Source organism: Anomaloglossus baeobatrachus, unplaced genomic scaffold, assembly GCF_048569485.1.
Source record: "Anomaloglossus baeobatrachus isolate aAnoBae1 unplaced genomic scaffold, aAnoBae1.hap1 Scaffold_332, whole genome shotgun sequence".
NCBI classification, from domain to species: Eukaryota; Metazoa; Chordata; class Amphibia; order Anura; family Aromobatidae; genus Anomaloglossus; species Anomaloglossus baeobatrachus.
This window is the reverse complement of record NW_027442700.1, coordinates 37,494-58,315: the sequence shown is the minus strand read 5'-3', so window position 1 is coordinate 58,315 and position 20,822 is coordinate 37,494. Positions and strand designations below refer to the sequence as shown.

The following is a 20,822-nucleotide window of genomic DNA, read 5'->3' as shown; positions in this document are numbered from 1 at the left end:
GTAGAGGGAAGCACAGTCACCGCCAAGGCTACAGTTCCCAGGGCCAGAGCCTGCGGGCAAAAGGGGCTCCCTCAGCATCCATCCAAGCTGGGGAGCGGGTTACCGGTGGGAAGCCCGCTAGATTTTGGGGGAATAAAAGGGGTCCAACACCACATCCCCACAGGTGCACACCCACCCATCAAAGAGAGCTATAAGCCAATACCACCTTCACATTGCCAGTGTACCAAGGACATGTTGAGCAACATGAAGGCGGCTGGGGTTATCCGTGACAGTTGTAGCCTTTGGGCAGCTCTGTTGATCCTGTTAAAAAAGAAGGACGGCACCACTCCCCGTATTGAGGAATCGCTAGCTGCATTGAGAACTGCAAATTATTTTTCTACCCTTGATCTCACTAGTCACTATTGGCAAGTGTCCGTTGCTGAGGCAGACCGGGAGAAGACCGCCTTCGCCACCCCTATGGGTCTCTGCGAGTTCAAAAGCATGCCCTTCGAGCTGTGCAATGCGCCAGGAACCTTCCAGAGGCTGATGGAATGCTGCTTGGGACAAGATTTTAGGGTGTATAAAAAGGGAGATTAGATCCCGTGATCCCAACGTATTGTTACACCTCTATAAATCACTTGTAAGGCTACATCTGGAATATGGGAACCAGTTTTGGGCTCCACATTTTAAAAAGGACATTCAGAAGTTAGAGTCAGTTCAAAGGTGGGCAACTAGACTACTACAAGGAATGGAAGGCCTCCCATATGATGACAAGTTGAAAAAGTTATTAAGTGATTATTGGCTGCAATGGGGCTTTCTGGCTGGTGCCAGCCTCTCTTCTTAGCACACAGGAACCACAATCCCTACACCATGCTTCAATGGATTCTCTCATCCCAGCCCAGTAAAACTACATATTTTACACAGTCATATGCAGCCAAAAGGGATCTATTCTATTCAATTGCAAATGATCTAGATAAGACTGAGAATAAGATACTGCACGGGACATAGCAGAGTTGGTCAAGTTGAGTGGAGATGAGTTTGCTATTTGGCACAGCTTTTTGCATCAATAAAGCAAGTAAAAGGTGTGAAAGATAAAAAAAAGGGTGAAAGTGTGAAAAGTGAATTGGTCAAATTGAGGTGCATATAAAGTTTTTGCTTTCTTTCAATTCACTAATGGGGCTCATTTGAATCAGGTGAATTGAGCTCTGCTTTTGGAAACTGGGTTAAGAAGGGGTGCACCGGTCCTGGAGGTACTGCAATACCAGGTCAATGCGTGGAGTGGACAGAGCAAGATTTTTTCCATCTCCTTGTTCTAAAAATCCATTTAATATATGGTCCCCAGAGAGGGGACGTATCAGATATTAAACTGATAAGAACAGATTTAATTTTTTTTTTTTTCTGTTTATCAGTAGGACTTCAAAATAACAAAGGTGATCGCCTCCCGTTGCCTGGGAACCATCCAGGCACAAGAGGGCTATGTGTCACCAGAAGGCGCACACACTTCCTCAAGGCCGGCAGACGTGCAATCCCAGGCACCTTCCAGTACCGACCAAGGTAGCGTCCTCCGAAACTACACTTGATCTTAGCCAAAAGGCCGAGAAGCTATAACCCGAATTGGTTACGGCCTTGAGTGGCACCCTGGCCTATACCGGACACATCTTAGGGAGAGGGAGACAAACCCACGCCTACAGAAGACATTTTGTCACCCAAGCCAACCCTTGAAAAGGCTGTTTTGCAGAGCAAAAACAAGAAGAATGGTGCTTTTTGCAGCCGCCGCCCACTGCAATGAATCTGAATAACTCCTCCTTTTGGACACAAGCACCTCCCCTCCCCCTTGCAGTCTTTCCAATTCATGATACAAAAAGACGGACGGACAGGACAGGACAGGACAGGCTGCCTGACTTTCCGTCACTGCCACCCTTTGCCATCCTTGCCCGTAGAAAGCCCTTTCATCATCCCCAAACCCTAATCTTTTCCCTTCCCTTCCCAGATGCGTCTCACTCCCTTTCATTAGGAAGTGAGCGCAGCCTTTTCTCCGTTCTGCACATGCGCGACGTTAAACACAAATGCGCAGGCGTGCGTTCCATTACCCTCACTGCATTCCACTCCCATACAGGAAGTGGGCGCAGCTATTACTACGGTCGCACATAAAAGAACCCACGGCCACCACTGCACATAGCTGACTCCACCACAGGACACCCACTTCTACACCAACGCAGGTAAGACAGGATCGGCACCTCTATGCTCCCGTTACAATCAGGCTCAGTCACCATGTGATAACGCTCTCAACTCTTTAGTTGCAGGCTCCCCTTGCTTCACCTCCATTGGCTGTGCTGCCATTTCCTCTCCCACCTGGAAGGTATACTTTATTCCACTATTTTCCTGTTTCTCTATTCCCCCTTTTCCCATAACCTACTTTTATCTGCATTTGTGGGGTATCTATATGCTATTTACATCATAGTTTTATTCATTAATATGGAAGGGAAGAGTGCCCATGAGAGTGTTGAACTGCGGAGAGCAAGAGATTAAGCTGCTCCGATTTGCCACCATTGATAAGCTGTTCTCAGTAGATACACATGCTATCCAAACAGCAGCATCCACCATTGCTTCAGCCCACCCATTCAGTGACAGCTCACCAAGTCAGCCAGAGGAGTGGTGTAAGGAATTACACGTAGGCACTGACTCCACACCTTCACATCACAAGAAGGGGGTCTACAGGCTAGTGCAAGAATACGAGCAAGTCTTCAGCAAACATCCGCTAGACTTTTGAAGAATAAAAGGGGTCAAACACTACATCCCCACAAGTGCACACCCACCCATCAAAGAGAGATATAAGCCAAAACTACCTGCACATTACCAGTGTACCAAGGACATGTTGAGCAACATGAAGGAGGCTGGGGTTATCCGTGACAGTTGTAGCCTCTGGGCAGCTCCGTTGGTCCTGTTAAAGAAGAAGGACAGCACCACTCCCCTGTATTGAGGAATAGCTAGCTGCATTGAGAACTGCAAATTATTTTTCTACCCTTGATCTCACTAGTCGCTATTGGCAAGTGTCCGTTGCTGAGGCAGACCGGGAGAAGACCGCCTTTGCCACCCCGATGGGTCTCTGCGAGTTCAAAAGCATGCCCTTCGAGCTGTGCAATTTGCCAGGAACCTTCCAGAGGCTGATGGAATGCTGCTTGGGACACCGAAACTTTGAAACGGTACTGCTATACCTTTATGATGTTATTGTTTATTCTAAAGCAAACAAGATTTTAGGGTGTATAAAAAGGGAGATTAGATCCGGTGATCCCAACGTATTGTTACCCCTCTATAAATCACTTGTAAGGCCACATCTGGAATATGGGGTAAAGTCCTGAGCAGGTTGATAACCATTGGTTTGAGCATGGTAGGGTGTAGTGCGCATCTTCCTGCATCGGTAAAAGCTGCAGAAGTCCTTGAAGATTTCCGCTTCAAAGGCTGTGCCTTGATCTGTGAGGACTCTCTTTGAGTAGCCATGAGGTCTGCATAAGTGTGCTTGGAAGACCTTCGCTGCAGTATGGGCCATTAGATCTTTGACTTGTACCACAACCATAAATCTCGAGTAGTTGTCTACCATCGTAAGTGCATACGTGAGCTCGCCTCGATATTCTGCAACAAAACTCCCTTTTTCGATTTCAGTTTCAGCAAACACTCCTCTTCCTGTAGAAAATATTTATCATTACCTAAGACAGTCATTCTAATGCATGACAATATTAAGGCAATTTAGTTAAAACTTGTTTTAACTCACCTTTAAGGGGATTGATGTATTTCATGGTCAATCCAGGTTTGTCAGTGATGGCACTGACATAATGTATGGCGTCTTTTTCGGGCGTTATCCTTTGCCTTTTCATTGTGAAAATCCAGTTGCCTATATCAAAGCAAATTCTACTACTTGTAAAGTATGCAGAAAATGAAATGTAGAACATATAACATCAACTGCTTAGGAACGCATCATAGGTTAGTACTTAAAAGGATATTGTCATGTTCTAGTCATAATGCAAGCTGGACATTTTTCATGTTACCCTGTAATCGCCGGCCTGTTCTAATGCTCACAAGCCAAGATATAGGCTCAGCTGCTAAGGCTTCCCTCTGCCTTCTGAATGAAACTTGAATATGTCTGGGTCACTGTGTATATAGCAGGTGCTCAGAAAAAATAAGAGTCAATTCAATAGAAATAGCTCTGGCACACTATAGTGATCAATAACGTAAGAAAAGAACTCTTGGAATGCTGAAAATTCTTTATTTGTGCAAAAGGATAATTCATCCAACGTTTCGACCTTGTTTTTAGGTCTTTATCAAGGATAAAGTTATCTAAGATCATAAAGGGTTACAAAACCATATAAACACGTAATTAGTACATAGTACAACATAACAGTACAATATATTGCTACTTGAGAGTACAATGGGTCAAATGACCATGATGCACATACAAAAAATTTTTCCAAAGCCATAGTGAAAACATTTGTACTGAGGAAAGAAAATTTCCACATGACCTATCTGGAGAAACATTCTGGATCAAACAACCAAAAATAGTCAAGCAGGTAAATACACACCTATATGGATAACAGGATGATATGTGTTCAATTGTATAGCGTCATTGCCATTAAGGTACAAATGGAAAACTTGCAATCCTATATAGTGAAGGAAATGAACACATATCATATCAAAGAACACAGGAACATGGGTGTGAGAAAAACCTCAATGTTTATACTTTGTTCTTTATAATGGTGTGAACATGTATATGTCTCAGTACCTTATGCACTTGAGAATTCTAGTGAGTAGATCATGAAAGCCTATTTCAGAACTGGAATCGGTAAATAATTGTAGGTGGAATCTAAATGAAAAGATGGTACAAGTGTTATCATGACACGTGGGCTATAACACAATGGACCGTGTGACAAAGAAGAAAGGAGAGAAAGAAGAGGAAGAAAATGCAACTACCTGTAACATTACGTGATAGTCACTGGTAAGTATCACTTGACAATTCAAGTGAAAAAGGATTCCTTTATTAAAGGGTTCTCAGTCGCCTCAGGATCATGAAATACTAGGGTAAATGATATGAGAATGGGTAAGAAGCACCACTAAAGGAAATATGAGATGCAGGACATATATCTATAAACCCCTGAACTACATGATAGAAATAAAAAGAAGAAAAAAGAAAAAAAAGAAGAAAGAAGAAGAACACATAGAATGCGGAAAGAGAATGGGTACAACTACCTGAGTTACTGCAGGGAGGCCCCTGGTTGGTATTGTGAGGGTTAGTGGAATTCCTTCACTGAAGGGTTCTCAGTTGCCTCAGGTTCGTGAAAAATGCTATAGACAAATAATGCCCGGAGAAAAGGGGTTCATATACAGCGAATAATGGTAATACAAGGTACATGTGTCACATGTAATAGTATATATATATATTGTACTAAGCTCTACACCAGAAATAGAAAGTAGTCCCTCTGCCTTCTGTCTAGGTGCCCTGAGTTATGTCCTGTAAACTGTCACAGGGACCCAGACACACATGTGTAGTAGGGGAATATCCCTGCTGAGATGCCAGTGCTAGAGCACTCGTTTGCTGTGGAGTTGAACGCTATGTGAGCAGTTCTTACCTTCAATGAGCAGAAGTCTCTTTTTTCAGATTTCAATATCTCTGTGGGTATCTGGCAGAAATATGGAATACTCTTTACTGCTAAGACCCTGTACACCACTCCCACTAAAGGGGGCTTTACACGCTGCGACATCGCTAATGCGGAGTCGTTGGGGTCACGGAATTTGTGACGCACATCCGGCCGCATTAGCGATGTTGCTGCGTGTGACACCGATGAGCGATTTTGCATCGCTGCAAAAACGTGCAAAATCGCTCATCGGTGACATGGGTCTCCATTCTCGATTATCGTTACTGCAGCAGTAACGATGTAGTTCGTCGCTCCTGCGGCAGCACACATCGCTCCGTGTGACACCGCAGAAACGAGGAACCTCTCCTTACCTGCCTCCCAGCCGCTATGAGGAAGGAAGGAGGTGGGCGGGATGTTCCGGCCACTCATATCCGCCCCTCCGCTGCTATTGGGCGGTCGCTCAGTGACGTCGCTGTGACGCCGCACGGACCGCCCCCTTAGAAAGGAGGCGGTTCGCCGGTCACAGCGACGTCGCCGGGCAGGTAAGTATGTGTGACGGGTCTGGTCGGTGTTGTGCAGCATGGGCAGCGATTTGCCCGTGTCGCGCAACAGATGGGGGCGGGTATCCACACTAGCGATATCGGGACCGATATCGCAGTGTGTAAAGTAGCCTTTAATAAACTGTGTAAAGGATTTTAAGTAAAAATCCACAATAAACCAGCGCTAGATGGGTTTTTATAATTTTATTAATAGACCACAAATAAAAATTTTTTTGCTATCCTTGTTTCAAGACAGAGTATTTGATAATATACAATACACTGATTATTACTAAAACCAAGGACCACATAAAACAAGGACCACATAAAATAAAAAATGAAAGTAATGAGAATAAAATTCTTTTGTATAACCAATTAACTTCGAGGTGATACAATATTCACATTGATTTAGTTTTACCAGTCTAATGTAATGCCCTGGCCGGTGGCATATATTTTGTTTGGTTAATAATTTAGACTTATACAATGAAAGATGTACTATACCACCCCTGGCTAACTTACAAGTTTTAAGTTGTACAATATAAGTTTGCGACGTTATATTCATATATAGGAAGGCAAACAATATTGGCAATTTAGTGGCACCCACCATACGTAATCTTACAGCACCTAATAAGGGAGGATTATTTGGCCTGAAAGGTTTTTTTCCATGCAAAAGCTGTATAGTATGTAAGAATACAAAAAATATTTCACGGAAATCCTTCTTACAGGGGCAGTCAGAAGTCATGATTAGAGAATTTATTACATGTCAATCAAAGGGAGTAGTATATTGCATTCAATGTCCCTGTCAGAAAAAATACATTGGGAGAACTATTAGACCCCTATGGAAAAGGGTGGGTGAGCACATTAGAAGTGTTAAAAATAAATGTACTAAGCACCCCCTATCCAGACATTATGTGTTAAAACATGGAGGGTCCTTTAAAGGATCCCAAGTATGGGGCGTACAAAAAATAACTAAGGATTGGAGAGGTGGCGATTTCATTAAAAAAATGTCACGAGCAGAAAGCCAATGGATTTTTGAATTGAACACCTTGAAACCATATGGACTCAATAATGATATAGAACTGTTTGCTTTTAATTAATTTATATTTTTATAGGTAGAGGAGTAATAGGTACTGATAATAATACGGAGAGAAGGAAAAAAAAAAAAAAAAAAAAGCGATTGTCATGGAGATATATGTGTATATATGCATAATATATATTAAAATTGGTGCTTCACTTGCCCAAGGTTGATGTAGATATAAGGGGCTTTTCATATTATAGCAAATTTATATTACACCTTTATGATGTCCTTTTGTTAAATTTATTGTTGAAAAAAAGCATATGCATATATACACATTGTCTTCCCAGTATATGATGATACAAGCAAGGCTATATATAGGTCTTTTTAGAAAAACCTTTAGAAAAATCTTTGCACATAATTATATTATATGGCTATTATGAACGGTCTTTCACAAATTGATATATGTAGTGGTCATTGAATGTTGGTTGAATTTAAACATTGTTTAATTTTATGCAAATTATAACCAATTAAATATATGCATAAATAGTGCTCTAGGCAACAGCTGAGTTATCCTTGAGGAAGGGGGCCGTTACACGCCCCCGAAACGCGCGTCGGATCAGGACTCTGTTTTTGCCTACCTCACCTGTGCGGTGATAACCTGCCAAGTAATCTCTCCCTCATGTGGAATCAACCGGCTTCCACTGGACACGGTACGGATTGCCTGCTGGAGAGGTTGAGAGGTTACCGCTGACATTTCCTTTGTCTGCAACCAGGATACATTGGTACCTCCAGCGGTTCTGCATTGCTCGTTTGGAAGCGGATCGGAGCCTTGTGTGGTGCTAACCTGCCAAGCAACTTCCTCCTGTGTGGAATCAGTCAGCTGACACTGGATACGGTCTGGACTGCCCGCTGGAGAGGCTGAGTAGTTACCGCTGATCTTATTGTTGTCCGCAGCCAACATCTTGGTGCTTTCAGTGGCTTCGTACTGCTTGATTTCGAAAGTACATTTGGGAGAATACGGGACCGGCTGGTTTGTGGCCTTGTGAAGTGTTATAAAGGCTCTGTAAAGAGGGATGTCGGTAACCATACATCTCCCCCAGAGCCAGCACTAGTCGCGGCCACTGGCCTCAAAACGTCCGCTCTGGAAGTCTAACAGGTCAATCCTGTACATAGCGGTTCCAGCCTAATCAACGGAGAAATCCGGGGTGTTTTTTGCGGTCAAGTTGTTATGAGGTTTATTCCCCCAGGCCCTGGGGGTGAATATAACGTCGCAAACTTATATTGTACAACTTAAAACTTGTAAGTTAGCCAGGGGTGGTATAGTACATCTTTCATTGTATAAGTCTAAATTATTAACCAAACAAAATATATGCCACCGGCCGGGGCATTACATTAGACTGGTAAAACTAAATCAATGTGAATATTGTATCACCTCGAAGTTAATTGGTTATACAAAAGAATTTTATTCTCATTACTTTCATTTTTTATTTTATGTGGTCCTTGTTTTATGTGGTCCTTGGTTTTAGTAATAATCAGTGTATTGTATATTATCAAATACTCTGTCTTGAAACAAGGATAGCAAAAAATTTTTTATTTGTGGTCTATTAATAAAATTATAAAAACCCATCTAGCGCTGGTTTATTGTGGATTTTTACTTAAAATCCTTTACACAGTTTATTAAAGGCTACTTTACACACTGCGATATCGGTCCCGATATCGCTAGTGTGGATACCCGCCCCCATCTGTTGCGCGACACGGGCAAATCGCTGCCCATGCTGCACAACACCGACCAGACCCGTCACACATACTTACCTGCCCGGCGACGTCGCTGTGACCGGCGAACCGCCTCCTTTCTAAGGGGGCGGTCCGTGCGGCGTCACAGCGACGTCACTGAGCGACCGCCCAATAGCAGCGGAGGGGCGGAGATGAGTGGCCGGAACATCCCGCCCACCTCCTTCCTTCCTCATAGCGGCTGGGAGGCAGGTAAGGAGAGGTTCCTCGTTTCTGCGGTGTCACACGGAGCGATGTGTGCTGCCGCAGGAGCGACGAACTACATCGTTACTGCTGCAGTAACGATAATCGAGAATGGAGACCCATGTCACCGATGAGCGATTTTGCACGTTTTTGCAGTGATGCAAAATCGCTCATCGGTGTCACACGCAGCAACATCGCTAATGCGGCCGGATGTGCGTCACAAATTCCGTGACCCCAACGACTCCGCATTAGCGATGTCGCAGCGTGTAAAGCCCCCTTTAGTGGGAGTGGTGTACAGGGTCTTAGCAGTAAAGAGTATTCCATATTTCTGCCAGATACCCACAGAGATATTGAAATCTGAAAAAAGAGACTTCTGCTCATTGAAGGTAAGAACTGCTCACATAGCGTTCAACTCCACAGCAAACGAGTGCTCTAGCACTGGCATCTCAGCAGGGATATTCCCCTACTACACATGTGTGTCTGGGTCCCTGTGACAGTTTACAGGACATAACTCAGGGCACCTAGACAGAAGGCAGAGGGACTACTTTCTATTTCTGGTGTAGAGCTTAGTACAATATATATATATATACTATTACATGTGACACATGTACCTTGTATTACCATTATTTGCTGTATATGAACCCCTTTTCTCCGGGCATTATTTGTCTATAGCATTTTTCACGAACCTGAGGCAACTGAGAACCCTTCAGTGAAGGAATTCCACTAACCCTCACAATACCAACCAGGGGCCTCCCTGCAGTAACTCAGGTAGTTGTACCCATTCTCTTTCCGCATTCTATGTGTTCTTCTTCTTTCTTCTTTTTTTTCTTTTTTCTTCTTTTTATTTCTATCATGTAGTTCAGGGGTTTATAGATATATGTCCTGCATCTCATATTTCCTTTAGTGGTGCTTCTTACCCATTCTCATATCATTTACCCTAGTATTTCATGATCCTGAGGCGACTGAGAACCCTTTAATAAAGGAATCCTTTTTCACTTGAATTGTCAAGTGATACTTACCAGTGACTATCACGTAATGTTACAGGTAGTTGCATTTTCTTCCTCTTCTTTCTCTCCTTTCTTCTTTGTCACACGGTCCATTGTGTTATAGCCCACGTGTCATGATAACACTTGTACCATCTTTTCATTTAGATTCCACCTACAATTATTTACCGATTCCAGTTCTGAAATAGGCTTTCATGATCTACTCACTAGAATTCTCAAGTGCATAAGGTACTGAGACATATACATGTTCACACCATTATAAAGAACAAAGTATAAACATTGAGGTTTTTCTCACACCCATGTTCCTGTGTTCTTTGATATGATATGTGTTCATTTCCTTCACTATATAGGATTGCAAGTTTTCCATTTGTACCTTAATGGCAATGACGCTATACAATTGAACACATATCATCCTGTTATCCATATAGGTGTGTATTTACCTGCTTGACTATTTTTGGTTGTTTGATCCAGAATGTTTCTCCAGATAGGTCATGTGGAAATTTTCTTTCCTCAGTACAAATGTTTTCACTATGGCTTTGGAAAAATTTTTTGTATGTGCATCATGGTCATTTGACCCATTGTACTCTCAAGTAGCAATATATTGTACTGTTATGTTGTACTATGTACTAATTACGTGTTTATATGGTTTTGTAACCCTTTATGATCTTAGATAACTTTATCCTTGATAAAGACCTAAAAACAAGGTCGAAACGTTGGATGAATTATCCTTTTGCACAAATAAAGAATTTTCAGCATTCCAAGAGTTCTTTTCTTACGTTATTGATCACTATAGTGTGCCAGAGCTATTTCTATTGAATTGACTCTTATTTTTTCTGAGCACCTGCTATATACACAGTGACCCAGACATATTCAAGTTTCATTCAGAAGGCAGAGGGAAGCCTTAGCAGCTGAGCCTATATCTTGGCTTGTGAGCATTAGAACAGGCCGGCGATTACAGGGTAACATGAAAAATGTCCAGCTTGCATTATGACTAGAACATGACAATATCCTTTTAAGTACTAACCTATGATGCGTTCCTAAGCAGTTGATGTTATATGTTCTACATTTCATTTTCTGCATACTTTACAAGTAGTAGAATTTGCTTTGATATAGGCAACTGGATTTTCACAATGAAAAGGCAAAGGATAACGCCCGAAAAAGACGCCATACATTATGTCAGTGCCATCACTGACAAACCTGGATTGACCATGAAATACATCAATCCCCTTAAAGGTGAGTTAAAACAAGTTTTAACTAAATTGCCTTAATATTGTCATGCATTAGAATGACTGTCTTAGGTAATGATAAATATTTTCTACAGGAAGAGGAGTGTTTGCTGAAACTGAAATCGAAAAAGGGAGTTTTGTTGCAGAATATCGAGGCGAGCTCACGTATGCACTTACGATGGTAGACAACTACTCGAGATTTATGGTTGTGGTACAAGTCAAAGATCTAATGGCCCATACTGCAGCGAAGGTCTTCCAAGCACACTTATGCAGACCTCATGGCTACTCAGAGAGAGTCCTCACAGATCAAGGCACAGCCTTTGAAGCGGAAATCTTCAAGGACTTCTGCAGCTTTTACCGATGCAGGAAGATGCGCACTACACCCTACCATGCTCAAACCAATGGTTATCAACCTGCTCAGGACTTTACCCCATATTCCAGATGTGGCCTTACAAGTGATTTATAGAGGGGTAACAATACGTTGGGATCACCGGATCTAATCTCCCTTTTTATACACCCTAAAATCTTGTTTGCTTTAGAATAAACAATAACATCATAAAGGTATAGCAGTACCGTTTCAAAGTTTCGGTGTCCCAAGCAGCATTCCATCAGCCTCTGGAAGGTTCCTGGCAAATTGCACAGCTCGAAGGGCATGCTTTTGAACTCGCAGAGACCCATCGGGGTGGCAAAGGCGGTCTTCTCCCGGTCTGCCTCAGCAACGGACACTTGCCAATAGCGACTAGTGAGATCAAGGGTAGAAAAATAATTTGCAGTTCTCAATGCAGCTAGCTATTCCTCAATACAGGGGAGTGGTGCTGTCCTTCTTCTTTAACAGGACCAACGGAGCTGCCCAGAGGCTACAACTGTCACGGATAACCCCAGCCTCCTTCATGTTGCTCAACATGTCCTTGGTACACTGGTAATGTGCAGGTAGTTTTGGCTTATATCTCTCTTTGATGGGTGGGTGTGCACTTGTGGGGATGTAGTGTTTGACCCCTTTTATTCTTCAAAAGTCTAGCGGATGTTTGCTGAAGACTTGCTCGTATTCTTGCACTAGCCTGTAGACCCCCTTCTTGTGATGTGAAGGTGTGGAGTCAGTGCCTACGTGTAATTCCTTACACCACTCCTCTGGCTGACTTGGTGAGCTGTCACTGAATGGGTGGGCTGAAGCAATGGTGGATGCTGCTGTTTGGATAGCATGTGTATCTACTGAGAACAGCTTATCAATGGTGGCAAATCGGAGCAGCTTAATCTCTTGCTCTCCGCAGTTCAACACTCTCATGGGCACTCTTCCCTTCCATATTAATGAATAAAACTATGATGTAAATAGCATATAGATACCCCACAAATGCAGATAAAAGTAGGTTATGGGAAAAGGGGGAAGAGAGAAACAGGAAAATAGTGGAATAAAGTATACCTTCCAGGTGGGAGAGGAAATGGCAGCACAGCCAGTGGAGGTGAAGCAAGGGGAGCCTGCAACTAAAGAGTTGAGAGCGTTATCACATGGTGACTGAGCCTGATTGTAACGGGAGCATAGAGGTGCCGATCCTGTCTTACCTGCGTTGGTGTAGAAGTGGGTGTCCTGTGGTGGAGTCAGCTATGTGCAGTGGTGGCCGTGGGTTCTTTTATGTGCGACCGTAGTAATAGCTGCGCCCACTTCCTGTATGGGAGTGGAATGCAGTGAGGGTAATGGAACGCACGCCTGCGCATTTGTGTTTAACGTCGCGCATGTGCAGAACGGAGAAAAGGCTGCGCTCACTTCCTAATGAAAGGGAGTGAGACGCATCTGGGAAGGGAAGGGAAAAGATTAGGGTTTGGGGATGATGAAAGGGCTTTCTACGGGCAAGGATGGCAAAGGGTGGCAGTGACGGAAAGTCAGGCAGCCTGTCCTGTCCTGTCCTGTCCGTCCGTCTTTTTGTATCATGAATTGGAAAGACTGCAAGGGGGAGGGGAGGTGCTTGTGTCCAAAAGGAGGAGTTATTCAGATTCATTGCAGTGGGCGGCGGCTGCAAAAAGCACCATTCTTCTTGTTTTTGCTCTGCAAAACAGCCTTTTCAAGGGTTGGCTTGGGTGACAAAATGTCTTCTGTAGGCGTGGGTTTGTCTCCCTCTCCCTAAGATGTGTCCGGTATAGGCCAGGGTGCCACTCAAGGCCGTAACCAATTCGGGTTATAGCTTCTCGGCCTTTTGGCTAAGATCAAGTGTAGTTTCGGAGGACGCTACCTTGGTCGGTACTGGAAGGTGCCTGGGATTGCACGTCTGCCGGCCTTGAGGAAGTGTGTGCGCCTTCTGGTGACACATAGCCCTCTTGTGCCTGGACGGTTCCCAGGCAACGGGAGGCGATCACCTTTGTTATTTTGAAGTCCTACTGATAAACAGAAAAAAAAACAATTAAATCTGTTCTTATCAGTTTAATATCTGATACGTCCCCTCTCTGGGGACCATATATTAAATGGATTTTTAGAACAAGGAGATGGAAAAAATCTTGCTCTGTCCACTGCACGCATTGACCTGGTATTGCAGTACCTCCAGGACCGGTGTACCCCTTCTTAACCCAGTTTCCAAAAGCAGAACTCAATTCACCTGATTCAAATGAGCCCCATTAGTGAATTGAAAGAAAGCAAAAACTTTATATGCACCTCAATTTGGCCAATTCACTTTTCACACTTTCACCCTTTTTTTTATCTTTCACACCTTTTACTTGCTTTATTGATGCAAAAAGCTGTGCCAAATAGCAAACTCATCTCCACTCAACTTGACCAACTCTGCTATGTCCCGTGCAGTATCTTATTCTCAGTCTTATCTAGATCATTTGCAATTGAATAGAATAGATCCCTTTTGGCTGCTTATGACTGTGTAAAATATGTAGTTTTACTGGGCTGGGATGAGAGAATCCATTGAAGCATGGTGTAGGGATTGTGGTTCCTGTGTGCTAAGAAGAGAGGCTGGCACCAGCCAGAAAGCCCCATTGCAGCCAATAATCACTTAATAACTTTTTCAACTTGTCATCATATGGGAGGCCTTCCATTCCTTGTAGTAGTCTAGTTGCCCACCTTTGAACTGACTCTAACTTCTGAATGTCCTTATTAAAATGTGGAGCCCAAAACTGGTTCCCATATTCCAGATGTAGCCTTACAAGTGATTTATAGAGGTGTAACAATACGTTGGGATCACGGGATCTAATCTCCCTTTTTATACACCCTAAAATCTTGTCCCAAGCAGCATTCCATCAGCCTCTGGAAGGTTCCTGGCGCATTGCACAGCTCGAAGGGCATGCTTTTGAACTCGCAGAGACCCATAGGGGTGGCGAAGGCGGTCTACTCCCGGTCTGCCTCAGCAACGGACACTTGCCAATAGTGACTAGTGAGATCAAGGGTAGAAAAATAATTTGCAGTTCTCAATGCAGCTAGCGATTCCTCAATACGGGGAGTGGTGCCGTCCTTCTTTTTTAACAGGATCAACAGAGCTGCCCAAAGGCTACAACTGTCACGGATAACCCCAGCCGCCTTCATGTTGCTCAACATGTCCTTGGTACACTGGCAATGTGAAGGTGGTATTGGCTTATAGCTCTCTTTGATGGGTGGGTGTGCACCTGTGGGGATGTGGTGTTGGACCCCTTTTATTCCCCAAAAATCTAGCGGGCTTCCCACCGGTAACCCGCTCCCCAGCTTGGATGGATGCTGAGGGAGCCCCTTTTGCCCGCAGGCTCTGGCCCTGGGAACTGTAGCCTTGGCGGTGACTGTGCTTCCCTCTACGGTGTGAGCTGTTGCCTTCAATCGGGTCTTGACTGCTGGGAAACCCTGGAGGTTCCTGTCGCTAACGGATTTGACCGGTTTTACGGCGACTCCTAGCCTGGTCGGGGTCCGTAGGCCCTGCCGGATGGTGCTGGCTTCTCTTCACTCCCCGATCTGGTACCGGCGGGCCACCGCCCATCCCCGGTCCGTACGGTTCACTCCAATCAGCCTCTCCTGCAGAAGGTCACCACCGTCTGCCAACCTTGCTGAGTGCCCGGGCCACACACCCGGACACGGTCAGTCTCCTCTCCTCTTCACTTCTCTAACTCCAAAACTGATCTCTAATCTGACTCCTTTTCCCGCCTCCAGGACTGTGAACTCCTCGGTGGGTGGGATCAACCGCCTGGCCCACCCCCTGGTGTGGACATCAGCCCCTGGAGGAAGGCAACTAGGATTTGTGTTTAGCTTCGGTGTGCCTAGCCGGAGTGTAGAGTGTGTTGGTGTAGTACCTGTGACGACCTGGCTTGTCCAGGGCGCCACATTCCCCTATAGTAAAATGCAGACCGTCCGCGGGCTGCCCGTCCATCACCGGTTTTATTTTCACAACTGAAAAAGAATAAAACGGTAAAACATGTAAAAGCATCATAAACATTTTACAACGGTACAGCTTCCGCTCTTCTCCCACCCAAACAACCTGGCCCTGATGCTGCCCCTAAGAAGCGGGCAGCACCCCTTGACCCCAGTCCAGCACCAAGTTGCCCGAGCGGGTTCTGTGTCTTTCAGGGGGCCCACGTCCAAGGGGACCCCTGAACCCCCGGAGGATCGCCACCGGTTACGGTAGTGGCGGGCCTAGGCCATCCCTTTCCTCCAGGACCATCCTCCCAAATCAGCCTCTCCGGAGGTGGTAACGGTGTCAAGCCAGCAAACATTTTTATTTACATTGCACTAAGTTTGTGGTTGCCCTGCAAGTTCTCGGGCTTGTCCGTAAGCAGTTCCTTACGCAATGGTTGCACAGTCCCTACGGGGGCAACAGTTGCCGGCAACGGCCGGTTTAATCACGGTTCAATCAGGTAAACTTCTTTGGTTGATCATCTTTACTTATCATTTAAAACTTTCAAACTGGTACACTCAACACATAAAGCCCCCCCCCTTTTAAAGAGTAGTTTCCCTGTACCTAAGTGGGGGTCTACCTAGGTTGGGGCGAGTGGACCTTCGGGGTCCGGTGTCAGTGGTGACAGGCAGTGGGGCAGAGGGAACAGTCAGTTCCTCCTCCCTGCTATCATGTGGGGCAGGCGGAGGCGTAGGGGAGCTGGGTACAGGTACATCCCTGGGCACTGGCTCGCGGTTAACCGTTTCCATCATTTCTTCATCCACGGGTTGTGGGAACAGTATCACTGGAAGGATCACCGCACCGTTCTGTGTAGGCCAGTCTGCTGGAAAATCACCCATCATGGTGTGGATTACCTCTTTTTCCTTCTCCACTGGACTGGGAACTGGAGCCTCATCCGCTACTCTCAATGCTGGTGGGCACTTCTTCAGGTGGTCTCGGGAAACCGTGGCCAAAGTCCCCCCCTGGTCACGGCTGATCTGGTAGGCCTTCCCATTCTCCCATCCTGTGGGCTGGACTACATACGGGGTTTTTTCCCATTGATCATCCAGCTTGTGGGCCCTTCTTTTCCGCTTCAGCACTACATCCCCAGGTTGGAAGGAACCGGCAGGCGCCTTCTTGTTGAAGCACTGCTCCTGTTGTCCCCGACTCCGGCACAAGTTCTTTTCAACATACTCCTGGACCTGTCGGTACTGTGTCCTCCGCCGAGTGTCCCATTCAGCTGTCGACAGGAGTGCTTCTGAAGCTTCCAAGCCCATTTCCAGATCCACTGGTAGCTGGCCGGGACGAGCTCTCATCAGGTATGCTGGAGTGCATTTCGTAGAGCTGGAAGGGATGTTGTTGTACATATCGACCAGGTCAGGTAGCTTCTCCAGCCACAGGTTCCGCTCTTCCAGTGGTAACGTCTTGAGGAGGCCCAGGACCAAGTGGTTCATCTTTTCACAAATGCCATTGGTTTGGGCGTGGTAAGGCGTGGTCCGGATTTTCTTGCAGCCGTACAACTGGCAGAATTCCTGGAATACCTCTGCTTCAAAGGCCGGACCCTGGTCGGTAAGCACCCTCTCCGGGTACCAATGCGGTCAACAGAAATAAGCCTGGAAAGCCTTAGCAGCGGTGCGGCCGGTTAAGTCCTTAACTGGGACAACCACCAGGAACCTCGAGTAGTGGTCTACGATGGTCAGAGCGTAGGTGTACCCACTTCGGCTGGGGGTGAGCTTTACATGGTCAAGGGCAACCAGCTCCAGCGGTTGGTGTGTAATGATCGGGTGTAGGGGTGCCTTCTGGCTGACCTCGTCCTTCCTTCTCAATGCGCAAGGGCCACATTCTCGGCACCAGGCCTCCACAGATTCCCGCATTCCACTCCAATAGAACCGCTCTCTTAACAACATCTCTAGCTTCTTCCACCCGAAGTGCACTGCACCATCATGGTATGCTTGCAGGACGGTGGGCACGTTAGCCTGGGGAATCACCAGCTGGCGGATCTTCTCGTGAGTCTTTGGATTAATCAGCTCGCGATACAACTTCCCCTGGTGTAGGTATAGCCGGGTCCGTTCTTGCCACAGACGTTGGGCTTCGGCAGGGGCAGCAGGGTCTATCCCAGCAGAACCCTGTTCCACTAGAGTCTTGACCAGGCGGACAGCAGGTGCCTGGTCCTGAGCTTCCTGCCAGTCCTGTCGGGGCAGCGGATCCAGGTTCACCCGTTGTTGGTAGACGTGCACCTTCTCAGTGAATGGCCGGTGAAATGCAGGCAACTCGATCTCTTCGAGGTCATCATCCTCTGGCCCCTCTTCCGACAGGTGGGGCATCCGGGAGAGTGCATTGGCATTGACGTTAGTACGGCCGGCCCGGTACTTGATGGTGAAATCGTAGTTGGCTAACCTGGTCACCCACCGCTGCTCCAACGCGCCCAGCTTGGCCGTATCTAGATGGGTCAGCAGGTTATTGTCTGTGTACGCGGTGAACTTGGCTGCTGCCAGGTAATGGCGGAACCGCTCGGTGATAGCCCACACCAGTGCCAAGAGCTCAAGCTTGAAGGAGATGTAGTTCTCAGGGTTCCTCTCAGTCGGTCGGAGTTTTCGGCTAGCATAAGCTATTACCTTTTCCCTTCTGTCTTGGACCTGGGATAGAACAGCCCCCAAGCCCACATTGCTGGCGTCGGTGTAGAGGATGAATGGGCAGCTGTAGTCAGGGTACGCTAGGATTTCCTCTCCGGTCAGGGCTGTTCTCAGCTGGCGGAAGGATTCCTCATGCTTTTCTTCCCACACCAATGGGGCTACTAGGGATCTACCACCCTTGGTCTGTCCTACGAGGAGGTCTTGCATGGGGGCAGCCATCTTTGTGTACCCTTTAATGAAGCGACGGTAATATCCCACCAGGCCCAGAAACTGCCTCACTTCCCTCACTGTGGTCGGTCTCGGCCAGTCTTGGATGGCGGTGATCTTCTCGGGGTTGGGGGCGACACCTTCCGCACCAACCACATGTCCTAGGTACTGCACTCTGGGTTTCAGCAGATGACACTTTGAGGGCTTCAACTTCATCCCATACTTGGCAAGGGACGCGAACACCTCGGCTAGGTGCTCCAGGTGGGCTTCATACGTCTGTGAGTACACAATCACATCATCCAAGTACAGCAAAACGGTCCCATAGGCAGTCTTCTCTCGGTCTTCCGGTGCCACGGCCACCTGCCAGTACCCGCTGGTGAGGTCAAGGGTGGAGAAGTAGTTAGCGGTTCTCAGCGAGGCCAGGGACTCTGTGATGCGGGGCAGAGGGTAAGCATCCTTATGCGTTATCTGGTTAATCTTCCGGTAATCCACACACATCCGCATGGTGCCATCCTTCTTCTTAACCAGCACCAACGGAGCGGCCCAGGGACTACAGCTGTCCCTAATAACCCCTGCCTCCTTCATGTTCCTCAACATGTCTTTGGCGCATTGGTAGTGCGCAGGGGGAATAGGCCTGTATCTCTCTTTAATAGGGGAGTGTGTACCGGTAGGGATGTGGTGTTGAACCCCTTTAATCTGCCCAAAATCTAGAGGGTGCTTGCTAAAAACCCGCTCATACTCCTGTACCACCCGGTATACCCCTTCCTTGTGGTGTATGGGGATATCATCAGTGCCGACATGTAGCTCTCGATACCACTCGCCTAACTCCCCCAGGGATGAGTGGGAACCGGCAGCAGGCGGTGTGACCGGGGGAACGGCTTCATGGATCGTGTGGGGATCTAGAGTGAGCAATTTGGCAAGGGTAGCGTACCGGGTGGTGCATGAATGCACACATATTGGTTTTATAATCTTATTGTATTACTTTATATTCTTATTTCACTTGTGCATATCTCCACCATAATCCTGGCTAAGAAATATAGCTTTTTTTGGGGTACACAGGTAGTAAGGTCTTCTTTCTATTTCTTTAGGGGTGATATAGCCTGGTGGAACTCTAGACCTCTAACATTATATATGCACCCTTTTTCTTTATGGTTCTTGGACACCTTATAACATTCTTCCATACATATATATCTTTCTCATAAATTATAAATAATTAGGCATTTTTATATATTTTATTTACATTTTCATAAATAACTTTTTACAAAGCATGGGGGACATTCTCACATACATATAATTTTCATGTACGCATTCTGAAAATTTACGCATAAACCGTACACACTCCTTTTTGTAACAATTTCTATAACTCATTCGCTGAACTCTCATCCCGGATATTCATTCTTACACCGAATTTCCTGTTATAACACAACATTCATGATTTTTATTCAATTTATTTTTATTTTTTAGGTTTATTAGTAGTGATGAGCGAGTACTAAAAAGCTCGGGTGCTCGAAGCTCGGGCCGAGCCTCCCAAGATACTCGTGTACTCGGCCCGAGCACCGAGCCCAATGTTATCCTATGGGAGACCCGAGTATTTTTGTGAAATGACCACCGGCAGCATGTAGAAACCCTAAAAATGGCACAAAAGTCTCCGAAGAGTGCTCAAATGACATGGCAACAGCATGGGGAAGACCCCTTGAAGCATTTATCACTCAAAAGTCACAGCTGTGAATAATTTTGTCCGCGTTTTACGCCATTTTTACGGACTCACCAGAAAACCTTCCAAAATGACACCAAAATGATTTTTCATAGCGGAAATGTTAAGGGCACATACCCAATAGTGAGATAGAGCTAATGTATGTTACTTTTTGAGATCAATACATGAAAGATTTTACGTAAAACATTGTGTGGCACTCCGATGTCCCTGAGAAGAGACGTACATAAAGGCCTCTGAGTCTAATGTGCCCATTTTGAGGAACTGAGTCTTTGTAGTATTTTCCTTTGCCAGGGCAGTCCAAAATTGTGAGGTTCACCAATGCCCCTGCATACAGACGTGCATGATGGCCTGTAAACCTGAAGTGCCCATTGTAAGGAAGTGGGTCTATTGTAGTATAGCCCTTAGGCAGGGCAGCCAAAAATTGGGAGGCTTCACGTTGTCCCTGGATAGAGACGTGCATGAGGGCCTCAAAACATTAAGTGTCCAGTGTCAGGAAGTGGGTGTATTATAGTATAGCCCTTAGGCAGGGCAGCCAAAAATTGGGAGGCTCCACGTTGTCCCTGGATAGAGACGTGCATGAGGGCC

General features: G+C 45.9%; 2 pseudogenes; one reads left to right on the top strand and one right to left on the bottom strand.

Moving 5' to 3' along the window:
* Positions 1–1,207: 1,207 nt before the first annotated feature.
* On the bottom strand, positions 1,208–1,414 carry LOC142270728 (U2 spliceosomal RNA; annotated as a pseudogene).
* A 12,288-nt stretch (positions 1,415–13,702) lies between these two features.
* Positions 13,703–13,908, top strand: LOC142270731 (U2 spliceosomal RNA; annotated as a pseudogene).
* Positions 13,909–20,822: the final 6,914 nt, after the last annotated feature.